At 36.5% G+C, this 18856-nt stretch overlaps 1 long non-coding RNA gene across 1 annotated transcript in view; it reads right to left on the bottom strand.

Moving 5' to 3' along the window:
* Positions 1 to 18556, bottom strand: part of LOC123285267 (uncharacterized) — an 87479-nt gene extending 68923 nt beyond the window's left edge. Inside the window, exons 1-2 of the long non-coding RNA XR_011503083.1 lie at positions 18209 to 18556; positions 6885 to 7068 (exon numbers count right to left, since the gene is read on the bottom strand). This is a non-coding gene — a long non-coding RNA (uncharacterized lncRNA). The remainder of the gene's footprint in view (positions 1 to 6884; positions 7069 to 18208) is intronic.
* Positions 18557 to 18856: the final 300 nt, after the last annotated feature.

Here is an 18856-nt window from a genome sequence, read left to right as displayed (position 1 = left end):
CAGATTACTAGCCATATTCCCTTGAAGCTTACAGCAAGCAGTATGGAATATCCACTGGCCCGGCATTTACCTTTTATAACCACACCCAATATAGAATTACTTTTCAGAAATCCAAATGAAATGTTCCAGGTAACTGAAGGGTTGTTGCAATTGTAATCAGTGGATATCTAATATCTACACAAACATAAAACAACTCAGTACTAAGAGATGTTGTCTTCGCTTAAATTTCCCTACATTGCTTAGGTTTTTTTCACTTTATATACAGGTATATTTATTATAAAACCTACCTGAGTGCAATTGCAAAGCCAAGAAAGCAATTCTCCTTACAAAGGGCTTCTGGTGAGAAACAGGCAGAAACCATGAAGATGGCTTGTAATGGAAGTGCCTCATGCACAGTTGGATTCTTCCACCATATTTTTCAGAACTATCTATATGAAGTGTTCATTGAGAAACCAACGGTAAGTCTCTATTATGTGGGCCTTCTCCTGAAATCCCTGTAACACAGAATACCCTTTAAAAATAATAGTAAGGAATAGGGTAGTCATAGGGTGTATTATATGACTTTTATTGCTTTGCCTCTCCAGCTGCCCATTGAAGAGATATTTTGGCTCACGTTTACCTATCATGGTGGCATGGGCCCATGGGGACCCATGGAAGGTTGTAATGAGGGGCTCTATTAACCAGTTTTGTTATTTCAGAAGGTCTGAGGGAATGACACACTCACCAATAACAAGGCCGCTAAGCTAGAGTATCAAATTACTCTGCTTTGGGGCAAAATCTTATCAATTTCCTATGAAAACTCTTGTTACCTCCTGCTGATCAGAGTCTCTGATTGGCAACTATGTACATGTTTGATTAATAAAGTGTGAAATAAAAACAAATGAATTGTTCTGTTTGGACATTAAAATTTTTCAAAACACAGAGACCAGATGTAGAAGATAATCAGAGAAGACTAGTTGATACTAAGGGCATAATGTCAATCTAACATCATTAATAATGATGGTAATGATAGTGTAACAGCTAAAACTTACACAGCATTTGCTAAGTTACCATACACTAACATTAATTCATTTAATCATCACAACAACCATATCATGTAGGTACAATTATTACCCAAAGTAGGGTTATAAAGTAAGTGAGAAAACTGAAGTAGAGGACCATCAAATGACAAGCCTACAGTCATGCAGATAGTAAGTGCTGAGCTAAGAACTTGAATACAGCAGTGGGGCTTAGAATCCATGCTCTCACTTCCTCCTTTCCAGAAATAGTCTAGTTAGAGGCCTCATTTTTAATATAACAAAATAACAGCATAGTGGCATCTTAATCTGTAAAATTAGGGATAGTAACAGTTTTCTCAAGAATTATTCTTAAGATTTAAGAAGTTCATTTTCGTAAGATTCAAGACCCATACTTGGCACAAGACAAGTTCTGTTAGGTGTTTGCCAGTATAATAACAATACTTTTTTAAACTACAAAGCTTTTATTCTCCCTTGGAGCACAATTCAACCTTCTCATCCATGTTCAATATGAGTAACAAATTAACTTTAAAAATGACTTTGCTTTTGTCTAACCACCAATATGCAAGAAAATTCACTTGGCTGATTACAAACAAACCATTAACTCATCCTACTGGTCAAAGCTCAGTGGGAAGACTCCGTTTGCAAGCAGGGAGGGGTGGTGAGGAGGCTGGGAGATCACAGCTTGAGCAGAGGCGCCCGTACCTGGGGACCTGAGAGCTGCTAGGGACCCTTGCTGAGTTTTTCTTTCTTTTCTACCTCTTCACAGACACTCCTGTGAGACTGTTAATTTACCTCTAAATCTCTGTGCAAAGAAACACACTTTTAAACTATAACATGCACCACATCATCTATACATTCCTTGGACCAGCATCTCATTGCCTAATATTACTCAGTTTTAATAAAACTCCATCCTTTGAAGCTCTGTTGTGGAGGAGAGTAATTCCACAGCAGCTTTGAAGTGTACTCCCTTAAATAAAGTAAGAGAAAAAGCCATTGTTTATTTCCCTACTCTTTAAGAGTTAATGAGAAATTTGCACCTGTACAGCTGTTGTGGACTGAAGCTAGCTCATGGAGTGAATGTGTTTTCTGCTTGAGACAGTTGTAAATGCCTTGAGTAAAAACACTGAGGACTGCTAATGGATAGGTTTATTTTAAAGCATGCCATCTGCTATCAATCATAGAGAAGTATAGGAAGCAAGTTTGGCTGGGCTCCCTCCTTGTGAGCCTGATAAAGACAGGGCTCCAGGACTCGGGAACATTGAGTCCTCAAGAGAATAAAACATCAAACCTACTCAGCAGCTCCACTAACAATAATAAAAATGCCTCAGCCTAAAGGTGACATTCTGAATTTACGATTATTTGTGTCTATAAAGTGTATTCTTTGGCTCCTGACTCATTCTGACTGTCTCACTCCGAGAACAATACATTAAGCCTGCCTGGAGTAAATGGAAATCCTATCCTTTTATTAAACCAGCAGCCAGTACCTGAGACAGTCTAATGCCCTGTAGGATCGCAGGAAGATTTTCAGCTCTGTTCTGTTCTTTTTCAAGATTTTTAGAGGAAAACTACAAATGAAATCTAGGTTAATACACTAAAATACATAAATAATGGAGGCAAGTTTATGTTTCCTTAACAGATAAAATAAAATGAAAGAAAATAAAAGAATGAATTGGAACTCGTCCTACTATTCTTCTATCACGTACCCATCACTATGCTGTTGGAAAATTACGTATTAGAGAGATGGTAAAATTTAGAACTGGTTGCTCAGAATCGTCATGTTCTTTATGCTGAATGGACCAAGCACATTTTCAAGAGAACAAACATTATTTCCTCGGAAATCTTCCAGCTGTGGAATCATAACCAATATTGTTTTCAAAAATGGATCCCAAAGTATTCCTTGAAAAATGTCGAGCCTGGCTTATTAAATGTGCTGCCTGCTGAAATCCTCAGTGGACGAAATGAGTTGTGGTGGCACTGGAACTTCCACTGCTTATAATGTTAGCTTCTGCCTCAAATCTGCAGCTTAACTTAATTCCATTGCTAGCCTGGAAAACGGAGTTGTGAGTGTTTAGGGAAAACCCACCTGGCCAGCAAACTCATGAGCCTAATTAAAGTTAATAGAGAAATTAAAAGAGGAAAACATTGGTTCAGTAGTGGTTAGGAAGGAATGCATAAGGCAATAGAAATTGAGGGCAAGAACTCGCATGGTATTATGCTTTTGCTAGAAATACTTCTTCCTAAAAACATGAAGAGGAACCGGTAGTATTTAACTTGCTACGTATTATGGGTCATATGTTACAATTCAATAAATAATTTTCATGCTGAAGAACATTGTTTTAGGTTAAATAGTATAGAAATACTTATTCAAGCAATGAGTACATTTCAGATCTGCTGTGTGATCAGCACTCTGCTAGGTTCTGTAATATGAGGAATATTAGTAAGTTATTGTTGGTAAATTATTGGTAGTCTTAGGAAACATGTTAGTAATATATGTAATATTAGTCAAAGGCATTATCCTTGCCCTTCATGGAGAAAAATGTCTAACATTCAAGTAAATTTAATTCTAGAGCAATATTATAGTGCTAATCTTAAGAACTAAATTCTTAGATAGAGATAACAAAATTGCCATAAGAGTTCAGAAAAGAGAGAGAAAAGCAAAGACTACAGTAGCCAGTAAAAACTGGTTAGGAAGCCTTGCATCATTTCCTTAGAAATAGAAAGAAGAGAGAAAATGAATGAAGAGAGCCTATAACTCACACTTAAACCGATAAAAGATACTCATCTATTGAAGTTTCAGTGTACTTTCTGATGCAGTATGGGGTTAAGTGCTGAGCCAAGTTACAGAACATACCTGGGCAGAAGGAAGCACCAGCAATGCTTTCGTCCTTTGACAGGAGTCAAAAAAATCAAATTCCCATAGAGATCAAGCAGGAAATGTATCACTATGCGAGCGAAGCAGGCTAGGTCAGCCTTAGAGTGCAGCCAGTGAAGGGCACTTGCCTTTTCTAAACAGGCAGCTTCTACCCAGAACAGGCTGATTAGTGCCACGAAAGGAAGAGAACCCAGTGTTGGCAGATCCTCTCATTTATCGAAGGAAGCTGGAAACTTGGCGTTTAACTAATACTTCCCAATTTTTTAAAGGACTTTCTGGTCAAACCAAACACTTTACCTTTGTGGGACAGATCCACCAGTCCTTGCTCTGGGATTTTCAATAGTCTGTGTCATAGAGAAACCTGCATCTTAATTCTAGGAATCCTGAAAATAGGTCTGTAAATGCTTCCCAAGCTCCTGTATTGCACATGAAGGCCTTCTGCACGCTCGAGTCACCCAGCTTTCCATGGGGCCACTCCTATGAATTATTTTAGACGAGCCAGTCTGTTTCTGAAACTGCAGAAGGGTAGTGTTTTTTTACGGCAGATTTCACTGGCAAATAAGTCAGTGGAGCACTAATGAAAACACAACTATGATGGGGCCCATGCTGCTATGATCAGACAGGAGTGGCCACATCAAGAAGAGGAACACCTGAAGATTAGCACAGTAATTTGTTTCTCTAAACCTGAATCATTTAATCTCTTTTCTTAAGAAAGCAGGGATCTATGACTATGGTAAAAAAAAAAAAAAAAGTTAAAATCACTTTTATAAAGTGATTTCTAAAAAATTTCAATGTTTTCAATAAAAAGGATGAGTCATTAATATATAGGTAATAAAATATTATTCAGAACTCATTACCTTAATATTCCCTACTTAGAAATTGCAAATACTCGCTGACTGAATTGTAAAAAGGTTCTAATACCAGGTAGGTATTATGTGATGTTTTCAGTTAGTGTTTGCAACATAAGGTCTACACATTGGGAAAGGGAAGAGTTTAAACCAAAATAAATCTACTCTTATGCTTTAGGAAACCTTATTTTATCATACTATTTAATGTGAATCAATTGAATCAATTAAATTGTGAATGTGAATCAATTGAATACCTTACAGAAAAGAAAATACCTTGCGAAAGGAATTTTGTGTTACTGGATTGGGAATCATTTATTTGGGTTTATTTTTCTTGCATTTTTGATCAGACAGTCTCAAAGTCAAAACTATCCGCGTTAAAAGTCAGATGCACAAATAGCAACTGGTTCAAAGACAGAAGCTCTTGCTACATACGAACACTTGTCAGACATTGTCTATACGTGTGCTGCTGTTAATATTGTGACAACCTTTTTGAATTTAGAATGTCAAACCCCCTGCAATATCAAGAAACAGGCGACCATTTGGGAGGTAAATACATATGCCAACCAAATAATCCAAACTTTCGTCAAAATCAGTGGCCTACATGTAAATAAAGAAAGAAAAACATTAACAATAAAATGCAATCTGTTTCGTATCGCAATGAGCTTAGGGCTTTATCACAAAGTAGCTGTAACCTTGATAAAAGAGATGTCACTTCTCTGGATTTGTTTCTCCCCTCCCCTGGCAAAGCAGAGATTGGAACTAGGTGGTCTCCCAGCCCTCTGCCTTGTTTAGAATTTCTTATCTTTTTTTAAGCTATTTCTATTCTGTGTGGCTAGACTTAGGAGACAAAAATGATGTTTCTTAAGTACACTTTGATAAAGATATGTTCATAATTTAGTGTAGATTGAGTAAACATTTTTTTTTTATATTTAGTAAAGTATATTATCCTTTTTCCAAAAAAGTTTTACTTCTATCTTTCTAATATCTATCTACCTATTCTACCTGAAATGCCAAGCTACAGAAAAAAAATCACTGCTATAATTTTGGTATATTTCCTGTTACCATTTACTCTATGCAATTATACATACATATTTATACAAATTTGTCATTGAACTGTGTTAGGTTCTTTTTTTTCTCTTCTTCCATTCTACACTATGTCAAAAACTTTACCTCATATTTTTGAATATTCTTTAAAAACATAACCACAAAATCTTCCATTAGATGTACATATCATATTCAATCAAACATTCCCCAGTTGTTGGACATTTAAGTTGTTTTCACTTTTAATTTTACAATAAAAATACTTGCTAATAAATCTTGGTGTACATTTATGAGCATTTCCGGAAGATCAGTTCCTAAGTACAGATCTGTAATTTGTAAAGCTTTTGATTTGCAGTGCTACAATGCCATCCAGAAAAGTGGTGTCAATTCACTCTGCCACCAGAGTGGAAGATTGTCTATTTTTGATTAATATAGTAGCATATATTACATTGATATAATGGGTGGCCCATGACAAGAGATTTTATATTGCTTCCTAGGGGGCAACAGGGGAAGGAGTACCACCTTAATCTCTAATTTTCTCAGTCATGGTCTTTGAGTATTCTTTAAAGCTTAAAACTAGGCACCATGCCCACCCCTTACATAGACACACACACGCACACATACACACACACGGCCTCCACGGTCATGCATGTAAGATGAACCTTCTGATGACAGCAAACAGACTCCCACTGACATACACAATAAGGAAAAGGGAGGACTTTTCTGAGACATCTTGGTTACAAGCCAGCTGTCAAGAGGCCGTGGAGAGCGAGAGTAAGTCTTCAGGGGATCCTTCCTGGTTGAGAAAATAGTTTCTAAGATGATAAAAGTGTTATATGCTGTAGATGGAAGAGATCTTTCCCTTTATCTACTAGAGAAAGAAAACTGTTGCCAGGAAATGAAGTATATTCAAAACCCAAAAATAACAACTAAAAGAAAAATTTGTTAATTTTGCCAGCTAGCACAAGGAACTGGGCCACCAGTCAAAAGGCTCTGTGTCCAACTCAGAGCTGGATTCGCTTTAACAAAAATTTCCCTCTTCAGCCACCTAAGTGTCTGTTGAATTAGGCAAGAAGCCAAGCTGGGGTAGAAACAGTCACTCACATGAAATGTCCGTTTCCATTTGGATCTCTGTGGCCCTTTCCCATGTCATGATGAAAAAATGCTTCCTCTGCTTGGATGTTTTCAGGATGCCTTGGTTTGAGGAGGAAGTCAGATCTGCTGTTCAGAAGGCGTCCATAGGAGGGAAAGCCACAGCTTTGCACACTCAGAATCAGGCTGTCCGTGTCTTAAAAAAAAAAAAAGAAAATTATTCCTCGCCCACTCCTACCCATGGTTTTGATGTTGAAAGAAACCTGTTGTGGTTTAGATGACTCGGTCAGTTCTTTTGGGATTTTCCAAAGTTTCCTATAAAAAGAAATCTGTGGGAAATGAATGATTGCATAATCACTAACATATGCCAATTTCTTTAAACCTGTTATCTTTTTAGTATTTTGAATTGTATTGTCCCAACTAGTGAATTGTTATCTTCTAATAGTTTTAAGTAGTGATGTAGATTGTATGGTCTCTCTTTCTCTCTCTTTTTTTAACCTTTGAAGCATATGTAGTTAAAGAAAAATCAAATACCACAAAAGGTAAGGCCAAGTTGTTTATGCAGCAAAATTACCAGGACAGGATGATGAAGGGTGAGAAAATAAGGCAATTATCCAGATAAATGGGGGCGGAGGGAAAACTTGATTTCTTCAATTACTTGTATACCTTAAAAAATATTATTTTTAGCCTGACTTAAGTGAGTAAATGCCTCTATTTTCTCTTTTGGTAGAGTAGACTTGGCTAACTAGTAAGATTATTTGCCTTTTTTATCCATAGCAGACACAGAATTTGCTCATTTTTGCTAAAAAGAAATTAAAGTACCTAGGCCCAGAAAACCATCTTTAAAATTAAAGAAAAGCTGGAAATAGAACTTAAAGGCCACGGAATCATTTAGAAGGGGGTTGATGAAGAAAATAAAAAGGATGCTCTTCACTTTCTATGAGGATGAAGATCACTGATGTCTGACCTTCAATTTATTAAATGAGTTATTGATAAGGAATTCCAGAGGCTGCTGTTCCTAACAGCGTAGCAGAGAATCCACAGATTTGTCACTTACCAGTAGAACAAAAGATCCTACAACAAAATGGATGCTAAAAGCAAACCCATTCTTTTTTCAAACTTTGTGAACTACTACTATTCTTTGTGAAAAGTCGAGGAGGCCAGTGAGGTACTGACGGCTGGCTAGAGCGACATGTGTCAGTACCCTGTAAACTAAGGCTCCACAGTTGGCATTCAGTTAGAGTGGAGACCAGTGGTTCTCAGCCCTGGCCGTACATTAGAATCACCTGGGGAACTTTAAACTACTCAGATCTGTCCTACACCCAGGAAATTAGACCCTCAGCAGGAGAGCACAGCATAGGTGTTCTCTTTAAAAGTCCTTGGGTGATTCCAATCTGCAGCCTGGGGAGGGAACTACTTGAATGCTCTCATGGAATCTAGGACTTCCCTATCTTAAGCCACACCCTACTTGATTGTGAGTACATCTTTAAATGTACTATCTTTACAACTAGATTAGAATATAAGAGATTTTATTTTGCTACTGTGATATTCACAATACCTAAAATGATACCTGCGTTATAGTAAATCTTCAATGCAAATTTACAAATATTAATAAATGAATGAAGGATTACAAGGAAACATTTTTTAACAGTGAATGATTATTTAATAAGTGATGAATACATTATGAGAGGAAAGTTTTAGCATAGGGTATTATTATTCAGAGAAAACTTTATGAAAACGCTGAATCTTTGCCTGGGCTTTGAAGGTAGGCTGAAATATGGCTTATGGAGAAAAAGAATTGCATAAGCAGAGATTGAAAAGTTTGGAGCTAAGCATTTTGCAGGGATGAGAGAACTGAAATTCCACTTAAGAATTATCTAGTACTACCCTCTGCATTCATGCCAGAATATCTGAAATATCTGTGAGAAAATCTACCCAATTTTAAAGGAATTCTAAAAAATATTGAAAGCTAAATGAGTTAGAAAACATAATTCGTGATCACAAAGGAAAGGAAGGGATGGTTAGGAGCTGGCAAATATCCACAGCTAATAAGTAACATTTCAATAACTTCATTTTACGGGAATGTTTTTAGTTTGGGAGATTATGGAAAAGCCAAAGAATAATATGTGTTTATTCCCATCAAAAATTATATATAATATCTTCATTGATAAGATGGAGATCATGGGTTAAATCATGGTACCATTAAGGGGAGTTGTATCTTGTTGAAGGTTTCACATTTTATTTGTAGGATAATAATACCGTGTGGTCAAAATTACCCTTGAAATTGTTTTTAATGTGTCTCAGTAAGAACAACACAGCCAATTTTACCTTCAGCTATGGAACTAATCATTTTTTCCATGATTGAGCATTATATGAAGTAGTTGCCTCATGTTTACAAACCATATTGTATATCCTTCCAAGTCTTTAAAAACTAGAATCACACTTGGCCTGACAAAATAATCAAACAAAGAACTTCATGAAAACTAGGAAACCTATGAGAGCTAAAACCACAGTCATACATCAACTGGGCAGAATGAAGGGAATAGGAACCTCCATTATATACGGTGTTCTCTCTGTCTCTCCACCTCCCTCAATTCTCTCTACTCTTATTTGTATGTGTATAAAATATAATGCAATTAACAAAAGTTAAATTTGTCTCTGATGAAATCCAACTAGTCACTTGATCATTATCAAGCTGAGAAGCAGCATATTTGGCGTGATGTAACAAGGACTTCTGTTCTCTTATTTCCGCTTAAAGTTTTTGTGAATGGCTTAGATTAAGAGATGTAGAAGAAAGTGTATTTATTTTCTTATGATATCATAAAGCTTGCAGGAGAGCTAATATCTTGGAATATAGAGTCAATATACAAACAGATCCCAACATTCTTAACTAATCATCTCCATTTACCATATCCAAAACTGAATTCTAATTTTCACTCTTTTCTACCTATTCCTACTCCAGAGTTTTCTTCTCAATTTATATTGTTAATCACTCTGCCATCTTAGTTTGAAATGGAGTATTTAGTCCATATAAAGTAATTAGTGATGTTTGGGTTTATATCTGCCATCACATTATTTGTTTTCTATTTGATCCACCTGTTTTATACTTTTTTTTTTTTTTAAGATTTTATTTTTTTCCTTTTTCTCCCCAAAGCCCCCTGGTACATAACTGTATATTCTTCGTTGTGGGTCCTTCCAGCCGTGGCATGTGGGACGCTGCCTCAGCGTGGTTTCAAGAGCAGTGCCATGTCCGCGCCCAGGATTCGAACCAACGAAACACTGGGCCGCCTGCAGCGGAGCACGCGAACTTAACCACTCAGCCATGGGGCCAGCCCTGTTTTATACTTTTTTCTTGATTTTTCTTTTTTGATGAATTAATCAAATATTTTTAATCGTTCTATTTTCTTTTCTATCAGCTTGTCAGCTGTACATTTCTTGCTTTCTCTTTAGTGGCTACCCTGTAGATCATAGCAGGCATCCTTGACTTATTACTGTCAATTGCAAATGTTCTTGTATTCATAAATGGTTATTCCATTTTTATAGCTACACGGGCCCAAACCATGGAGTTATCCTTGATTCTTTTCTTTCATTCTCTCACAAATACAACCCAAGAGGAAAATTCTTTGCTTCAACTTCAAAATATATTAAAAATTCAGCTGTTTCTAACCACCTCCACTCTTAGCCCTCTAGTTAAACTATTACCAGCTTTTACCTAGCCTATTCAAACAGCTTCCTCATCAGTCTTTCTCCCCTATTTCCCTGCTAGAATCTGAGGGATTCTTTAAAATGTAAGCCAGATGATATCAGCATTATGCTGAAAACTCTTCAAAGGCTGTCCATCTCATTTACAATAAACTCCTGAATCCTTGCCATATCCTTCAAAGTTCAGTACACTCTGACCTCCATCCCTTCTATAGCCTAACCTCCTATGATTCTCTGTCACTCACTCCTCTCTAGCTGGGGTCCCCTTATGATTCCTCAAGTACATACCACACAGCTCCTACCTCAAAGCCTTTGAATATCTATGACTCTGGCCTGGAACAGTCTCCCACAGTTACCCACTGGATTTTCTCTCTTTCTTCAGTCAGGTCTCTGCTCAACTGTCACCTCTCCAAAAAGGGACTCCTTAAACACCTTTTCTGAATCAAGATCCCTCCCTCTTTATCTTCTTGCTCTATTTTTCTTCATAGAAAAACCTGATGCACTAATCATTTGTCTATTTGTTTCTCCTTTCAATGGGAACATCACGGAGATAGAGATTTTGTTTCTTTAGTTCCCTCTCCACTGTCTAGAAAAAGGTTTGAACAGACCTCAAGAGAAGTTCAATGGATATGTAGGGAATTAGAGAATGAATTAATAAATGACTTCCAATTTTTAGAAAGTTACATCCCTCTCATATAGTCTCATTTTATGTTCACATTCTCTCTTTCACAGTTTTTCAAAATAACTCCAGAGACTGGGCTGTCCATATCCAGGTTTTACCCAGAATCCTGGAGATTGTGGCATACACCATCCAGGGCTGACTACTCCTTATCCACAGTCCTCAGGTCAGGCAAGGACATCCTCTCACTTGCATCCCAGCTAAAATGCCATCTCTCTTCTCTGTCATTATTGGTCCAGCCACCCAAGAGATGCTTGCTCTGACATCTTGCCCAATTATTTACCCTCTCAGAATTGCTAACTGCCAAACCTGTTTTTAAAGGAAATTTACACACAGTCAAAACTGTTGCTGCTAAGGGCAGAATATAGCTGAAAGTAAAGAGTTGCATTATATTATTTTCCCAAAGTAATCACATGTTTCTCTGTCTCCCTATCCTTCTCTCCTACCCTCCCTCCTTCTCTTTTTCTCTCCTTTTCTTCAGCAGATAGAACAGGGCTGTCCAATAAGAATATAATGCAAGCCACAAATGCAAGCCACACAAGTCATTTTAAATTTTCTAATAGCCACACTTAAAAATTAAAAAAAAAAAAACAGGGAAAATATTTGTGACATCTTTTACTTAATGCGATATATATCTGAACATTGTGCATCCAACATGGAATCTTTATGATTATAAAAGTTTTTGTATGAACTATGCGACGGTGGTAACATTCTGGCCGTATCATGAATCTTTCAGGGTGTTAAACTAAAGCAGTGGTCATTCCCACATCAATTCTTAAAAAAAACTGTGGTTCTTGGGGGAAGGGCAGAGTGAGGGAATGAGGGGTGGGAGTTGGAATCATCTCAAAGACCTTTTGAAATGTTCATGTAGAGAGAAAAAGCATATGTGATTTGAAAAAATGCCCCAGGCAATTTAGGATCACCCCATTTCTTCTTCCAACTTGAGAACCAGAGTGGAAAAGAGGTTTCTTCCAATGGGAATGGATAATTAATAGAGACTCTTCCACATCCAACACTCGAAGATTACATGATGTAGAAGCTTGGCATCCTCCCAGCTCTCTCCTAAATCATCCTACATCATGTAACACTCATTTTTCCGAATAGAGGTGAAAGATTACATCCTTAATGTCCATTTAGCTAAATACGTCCCTTTTGGCCTAATGTGTAAAACATATCTAGATTAATGATCAAAGGCTGCCAACTGTGAAACAAATCATGGCTACCTTTCCTTTGCCACCCTCTCTCTCTGCTGGCTTTTCTCTAGTAACAGGAGTTTGTACAGGATAACACCTGGTCTCCCATGTCCTGTTGGTTAGACTTTTAACTTATTTGGGTTGAAATGGAGGAGGTGGCATATTGGAACAAAGATTTATTGAAAGCCAAAATTGAATTCCAAAGAGTAGTCATGCCATTGTGAGACAACTCTGATTCGTATTTGCTTTCCCACACCATTTTATATCTCATGGTAGAGGCCGTCATGTGTGGGGAAGCAGTCCAGTAAATTGACAATTAGTCTTTGAATTCATGTATTGGCATCATCTTAATTCGGCACTGTGTCTTGATCCCTCTCTTTAAGATATACGTCATAACAATAGTAATCTAGACATTTCGAAGTTGTTCTGTAAAGACAAAAAAAATTATGTAAATCAACGTCTTCAAAATGCCTTGAGAAAAATCATTGAAAACTCACCAAAAGGCTTTATTTTTCATTGTCAGATGCTTTCTTTCTCATTTTCAGAAGACAAGCACAATGATAGAGACCCAGTGTTCTTGAAACTTTTTCTTTTTAATATGCAAACTTCTTGATTTGAGATTAAGAGTTTAGTGGCACACAACAGCCTGTGTAGCTTCAAAATGCCTTAATTATTTCAAATCCAAATTTAAAATGCAGACACCTAGTGTTACTTAAATGCACCCAGGTTTTTGTGGTTTAATAATAACATCTGTTTTGGTTTTTCAACCACAAAAGTGCGTTTAATCTGTTCTTCCTTGAGTTGAACTTTTCACATCTGCTTCGGCTCTGTTCCCATAAGCTAAAGACCAGATCTTTTGCAAAAGTAGGAAGTCTACCTGTACCACTGTTGTTCCAGCTCAAAAGATCTGTTTTTAATACCAGCTGAATATTTCAAAAGAATAACAAAAATAAACTCCTTACCCACAATGCACTTTTTATGCTTTTTGGCTTACATATCATCGTGTGGTCATTTTATGAATGCAACGCTGGGCGGAAATTTTAAATTAAAACAGTGAATTGTCAGATCACACATATCCAGGTAGTTCCCTCACTCACCAGTTTTTTAAATCATGGACAAAGAGTGTATTTTATTGTTAATTATTTGTGAGAAAGTTACACCAAGGATGAACAGTGGCTTAAAAAACCCAGTGGTTTGTCTTGGACACATAACTAATGCTTATCTGAAACCCATGGGTCCTGAAAAGTAGGCCGGAAAATCTTGCAAAGACAACATTACTTCACAGATTTTCCACAATTGTTTGCCTCTGCTGGACTTTCGCTCTACTTCTGCCCTGTTTATAACGAATCTTGAGAGACATACCTAAAATCAGAGACTTTGAAACCAAATCCTTGGAAGTGTCTTTGAAAAACAACCAAAGTGCTGAGAAGAAAATTTTTTTTTCACTCATGAATTTGATTGAGAAAGTTATTGAATAAATGAGTTCCTGGGTTAGATATGTGTTAATTGTTTTTCTCAAGTGGAAGGATTAACTCTCTTTATCAGCATTTACATGAGATTGAACAAAACTAAATATTCAGTCTTTATTTGGACAAGATTTAATTGATATCAAGTTAGTCTAATTATTTTATTTTAGAAATTTATTTTGAATATGTGAGACGCACATAATTATATATTTTTCCTGACACATGATTATGTAATTATATTTGGTCCTGTTTACAGGACAGAGTAACACAGCACATTGCAATTAGTAGGTGTTCAACCCATGTTTGGTGAATGAAGCCTAATGAGGAGATATAATGGGGAGAGCCTGGTACAGTACCTTTGTCTATGCAGACAAGATGATTCCGTGATTTGAATAATTTCCCAATGTGTAACGTAAATAGGAGCTGTCAGTGGGGATGATTCGACTTAATTCAAAAAATATTTTTTGGTTGTATGACATGTGCAAGTCCCTACAATAACCACAGTGAGAAAGACGAGGATGAGTAAGAGCTTTACAAGGTTTAAGTATAAGGTAAGCATGTAAATTATTAAAAATGCTTTAAGAAAAATAACAAAGCACTGGTATGGTGAAGCTAGCATTTGAGATAGGCCTTGAAAGAAAAGAAATCAAAATTTTGAGAGTTTTGAGTAGGAGTTGGGCAGGAAACGAAAGCAAGAAGGGAAGCTATCTAGTAAGAGAGCAAAAGATTTCAGGTCTAGAGAACAGCCCTAGGAAAACTGGGGAATGACAAGCAGTCAGTTTGTCTGGAGCACAGGCTTAGAGTGAGAGGATTAGACGAGGATAAAGATAGAAAAGTCGCTCGGTGGCATGCTGTGGAATGCTTTAAACACTATGCCAGGGAACTTGTACATAATTCAGTAGGAAATAAGAACCTGGATCTTCAAATTAGGTTTTCTCAATATAATATTTCAATAATTACCACAAAAATTGTAATCATTTTGCCAGCATAGACAGAACCAAAGAATTAACCCTTTTTTCCAAATTTGGTCAATACATTCGGTATAGTTCTTAAATTCATTTTTTGTTGAAAAGAATTCATGAGTGTGTGTGGGGGGGGGGGGGTTGGGGGTTCTGTCAAATTTCCTGATCCTTAGATTAGTTACTGGGCTTGGAGATAAAGCAGAGAAGGCTCTCTTAAGGTTCCTGAAGCAGAAACACTCATTCCCTGGCAGAGAGAAGGAAATTCTAAAAGAAATACAAGTAGAAAAATCATGCCTGGAACCTCTTGCACCCAAATGCTCAAAATGAAGTGCTTCTCATGATCTATTAGACTATTGGCAATTGTAAGAAGTAAGCTCCACATATGGACCATTAGTCAAATGACAGTAAACAAGATATTTTTAAAAAGACAGGAAGCAAAGAGATTCAGTTTTTTCACTTTGTTGAGAAAGTCATAAAAGCAAGTATATAAATCTTAATTGAGAAAAGCTCCATGATGAAATAACTCTATGGCTTAAAATAGGAGTGAAGCTATGTTGAGAAATGTAGTTTTGCTTTGTTTTTTCTCAACATAATGCCATATATATAGGTGACTATATGTATAAGAAGGAATTGGGTCATATTCTCACTAATTCACTCATTTATTTACCTTTTACTGAGACATAACTATGTGAATTGATTCTAGAATATAAAGATAGAACGATTCAATAAGTTCCAAACATCCCAAGGCAGATTTCTATTCTTATCCCCATTTTCTCCACCTCTACCTGGCCCACTTCCAATATTCTTTCCTATCTACTGAGTGATGCAAAGCTCCACTTGTGATCCCACCCTCTCTTCCTCCTCCATATTCAATCCATTATAATACTTTACAACTTTACTCATGAAGTAGTTTTCAATTCCAGTTCTATCACTAATCCAAGCCACCATCAGACGATATATAGGTGCCTGCAATACTGTACTATCTCATCTGCTTGCCCTTCTCCAATTCATTCTCCATGCAGCAGGCTGATTGATATGACCCTGTCACCACCTCCTACCCCAATCTCTATCCCTTCCTATTGCTGTTAGGATTTTAGTCACTGTCGTACCTCCAACATTTAGCTATGAGTGGAACTGAATTCTACTTAGTCAAAGATGTGATCACTATACTCAAACGGGAAGAAAGATTAACAAACAAATAATGGGATAGATGAAGTAACTGGAAACAAAAATACTGGTAATTTTGCTCTTACTCACAGGAGTAACTGAATTTCACATGAAAAATAAAGCATCTTCTTCCACAAGGCAATGTTATCTTTACTTCTTCATATGGTTCCCATGATTACTCATTGGTTTGGTATTCTGAAGTTGGTGACTTGATTCAGAACATGAGAAAGCAAATTCTTTAGAAGTCAAAAGCAAGTTTCGAAAACTTAATTTATAAAGAAAAAGAATTTCCCAAATATTTTTACCGCTTTCCTTAAAAATCTTTCCTATTTTGTCGGTCACAGTACTTCCAGAAGAATTATGTTATTACTCTAGAATTGAAGTGGGGCTATTATTAAGGAGGCTACCCAGATTCAATTCTTAACTTAGATTTCGGAATTGCACAGTGTGTTTTCCCTTCTCATAAAGGATTAAAACCACATCACGATAGAACAATCTGTAAGAATCGTAACACTTTTAACAAGTAGGAAATGGATTAAAAAGCACTTTATGTCTTGTTAACGAAATCCCCCATTCCTCAGAAGCACTTTTTAGCATCTTATTAGTGGCATTTGAGCTGACTGACATATTGACCAGTAATTTGAACAGAAGATGGATCATTTCCACTCAGATCACAAAGGGAATATAAATTTGTGACTGTAAATTCAAGAGGGACAACTTCCAAAGAACTTCTTTAGAATAACCCCTCTTATTCTAAAATAGCTTTTAAAGTCATTTTAGGTTCTTTCTCAGTTTCTTTAAAAAACCTGTATCCAAAACTATACCAGTACTAAACTATTGTTTTTATTTGGATTTGCAACAGACAAAAGTGGAATTGGTCTTACAGTGAAAGTTACTTAAAATATTCACCCTCTACTCATATCAATAGGAGACACTATATTAATAGCTTATGGTGTTTAGTTTGTATTTTTGCTTTCTATTTTTGCTATTTTGCACTACTCACACCTTAACACCAAATAGTTTTTGGTACCATATTCTCATTGATATAATAGCTCCTCGAGTTGGAGATGCTACAGTTATCATCTCTTTTTCTAAAATTTTTGAGATAAAAAGCCAAACAGGTCTGCTGTAACACAACAGTAAACATTTCACTTCACATTATGTGAAACAACGAGCTATGAGTCAGTCAAGCATCTACAGAACATACTCAAATATTTCCTTTCAACTACACTGTAAAGTCTCTCAGTATGTAGATCACTACCAATATTAACTACTTACTTACATTATTTTTTTTTTGTTTTCATTGTTTAAAAAACAAGGAAGGAATTCATTGCAGGAATGTAAAGAAAAATACATATTCATGTGAGCATTTTGAAAGGGTTTTTTTTTGGTAACTCTTATTCCACCCAAGAAAAATCACAATTCACATCATGGATGCTGTATGAATACTTTGAAGCATCCATCTTGATTTTCTGGAAATGTAACCACAGAAAAAGTAACTTCTTTATGGCACTTACAGATTTACCACCTAAACATATAAATTTATGCATTTTTAGTGTGTTGATCTTTATTTTGCAAATGTTTCAGCAGCATTTACTATCACTGAAGTAGTGGCAACGTGTTCTACTTAAGATCAAACAATTTCCCAAAATCTGGCAAGATTTAACAGAAATTTAAAACAATACTTTCCAGGGAAAACGCTAACCATCTGCAACTGTTATTATTAACACTACTCTTTTCCCTTTTTTCATCCTATATTATTTATACTTCCTGTTGCTCTCAAAGCTTTCTATCTATCATTAGCAATTAATTGTAAACAAATGGTTGAAGAGGATGTTTGTCCTTCTGACTTTCTTCCTAAATCAAACAAGTACAGTATCTTGTTTCAGTCACATGAATTTCCTGTCCACACACAGGTCTACCTGAGCTCTACTAAGAAAAATCCATGGCAGAACACAGAAATAATTGCTTTCAGAAAGGAGGAATATCATTTTAAATAATACTTTTGGTGTACTTATAGTAGTTGGATGGATTTTTCTAAAAAGGAAAAAGTTAAATGTGTCAATAAGGGCTACTTTAGATTAATAGTTTGCTAGTGTTATTTAAAGTAGAAAAGACACTTAGATACATTTGCACATAAAGAGAAATTGAAAACATCAGAACATACCCCGTTGTTTCGTATTACTTTGTCCCAAGCACATAAGCCCAGCTACGCTGGAGGAAGCTGTCTTAAACCAAATTATGTTCCCGTTCCTTCGTCCTTGTCATAACCATCAGGATACATCAACCAATGCCACCCACTTGTGTCTCTGCCAGAGAGTGCGCAGTTGCTTGTTCAATTCTGCAGTAGAGATGCCTCTTTGATGTTGTTCAGCCACCATTTCCTTTCCATTCACTTTTATCTCTGTCCTGGCACTCATTCCTGCAGCATCCTCCTCTCCAGATGGTCTCCATCTCCCCTTCAGAAGTGCCCAAAATACTCCAGCTTCCTCCTCTTGATCTTTCCCTATCGACAGCCGCGTGATCCCTCAGGATTTTAATACCAACCTATTCCCTGTTTATTCTTTTAGTCACAGATTTTTTCATAATTTTTATGGAGAGAAAAAGGCCACAAGATCACAAAATCCTTAGCAAATATTCTTGCACTATGAATCATACTTCTCAACTGTTTTCTGGGATGCTTGTTTGGTGCATTGTTTACCCAACATATACTGAGCAATTATTATTTATCAGGGACAGTGTTAAGCCCTGGGGATTCAGGTATAAATAAAACACGGTTAATGAGAGAAGATAAATGAAGTGTGGGCAAGGTATG

This window comes from Equus asinus, chromosome 4 (genome assembly GCF_041296235.1).
Source record: "Equus asinus isolate D_3611 breed Donkey chromosome 4, EquAss-T2T_v2, whole genome shotgun sequence".
NCBI lineage: Eukaryota > Metazoa > Chordata > Mammalia > Perissodactyla > Equidae > Equus > Equus asinus.
This window is presented reverse-complemented; position numbering and strand designations above follow the sequence as displayed.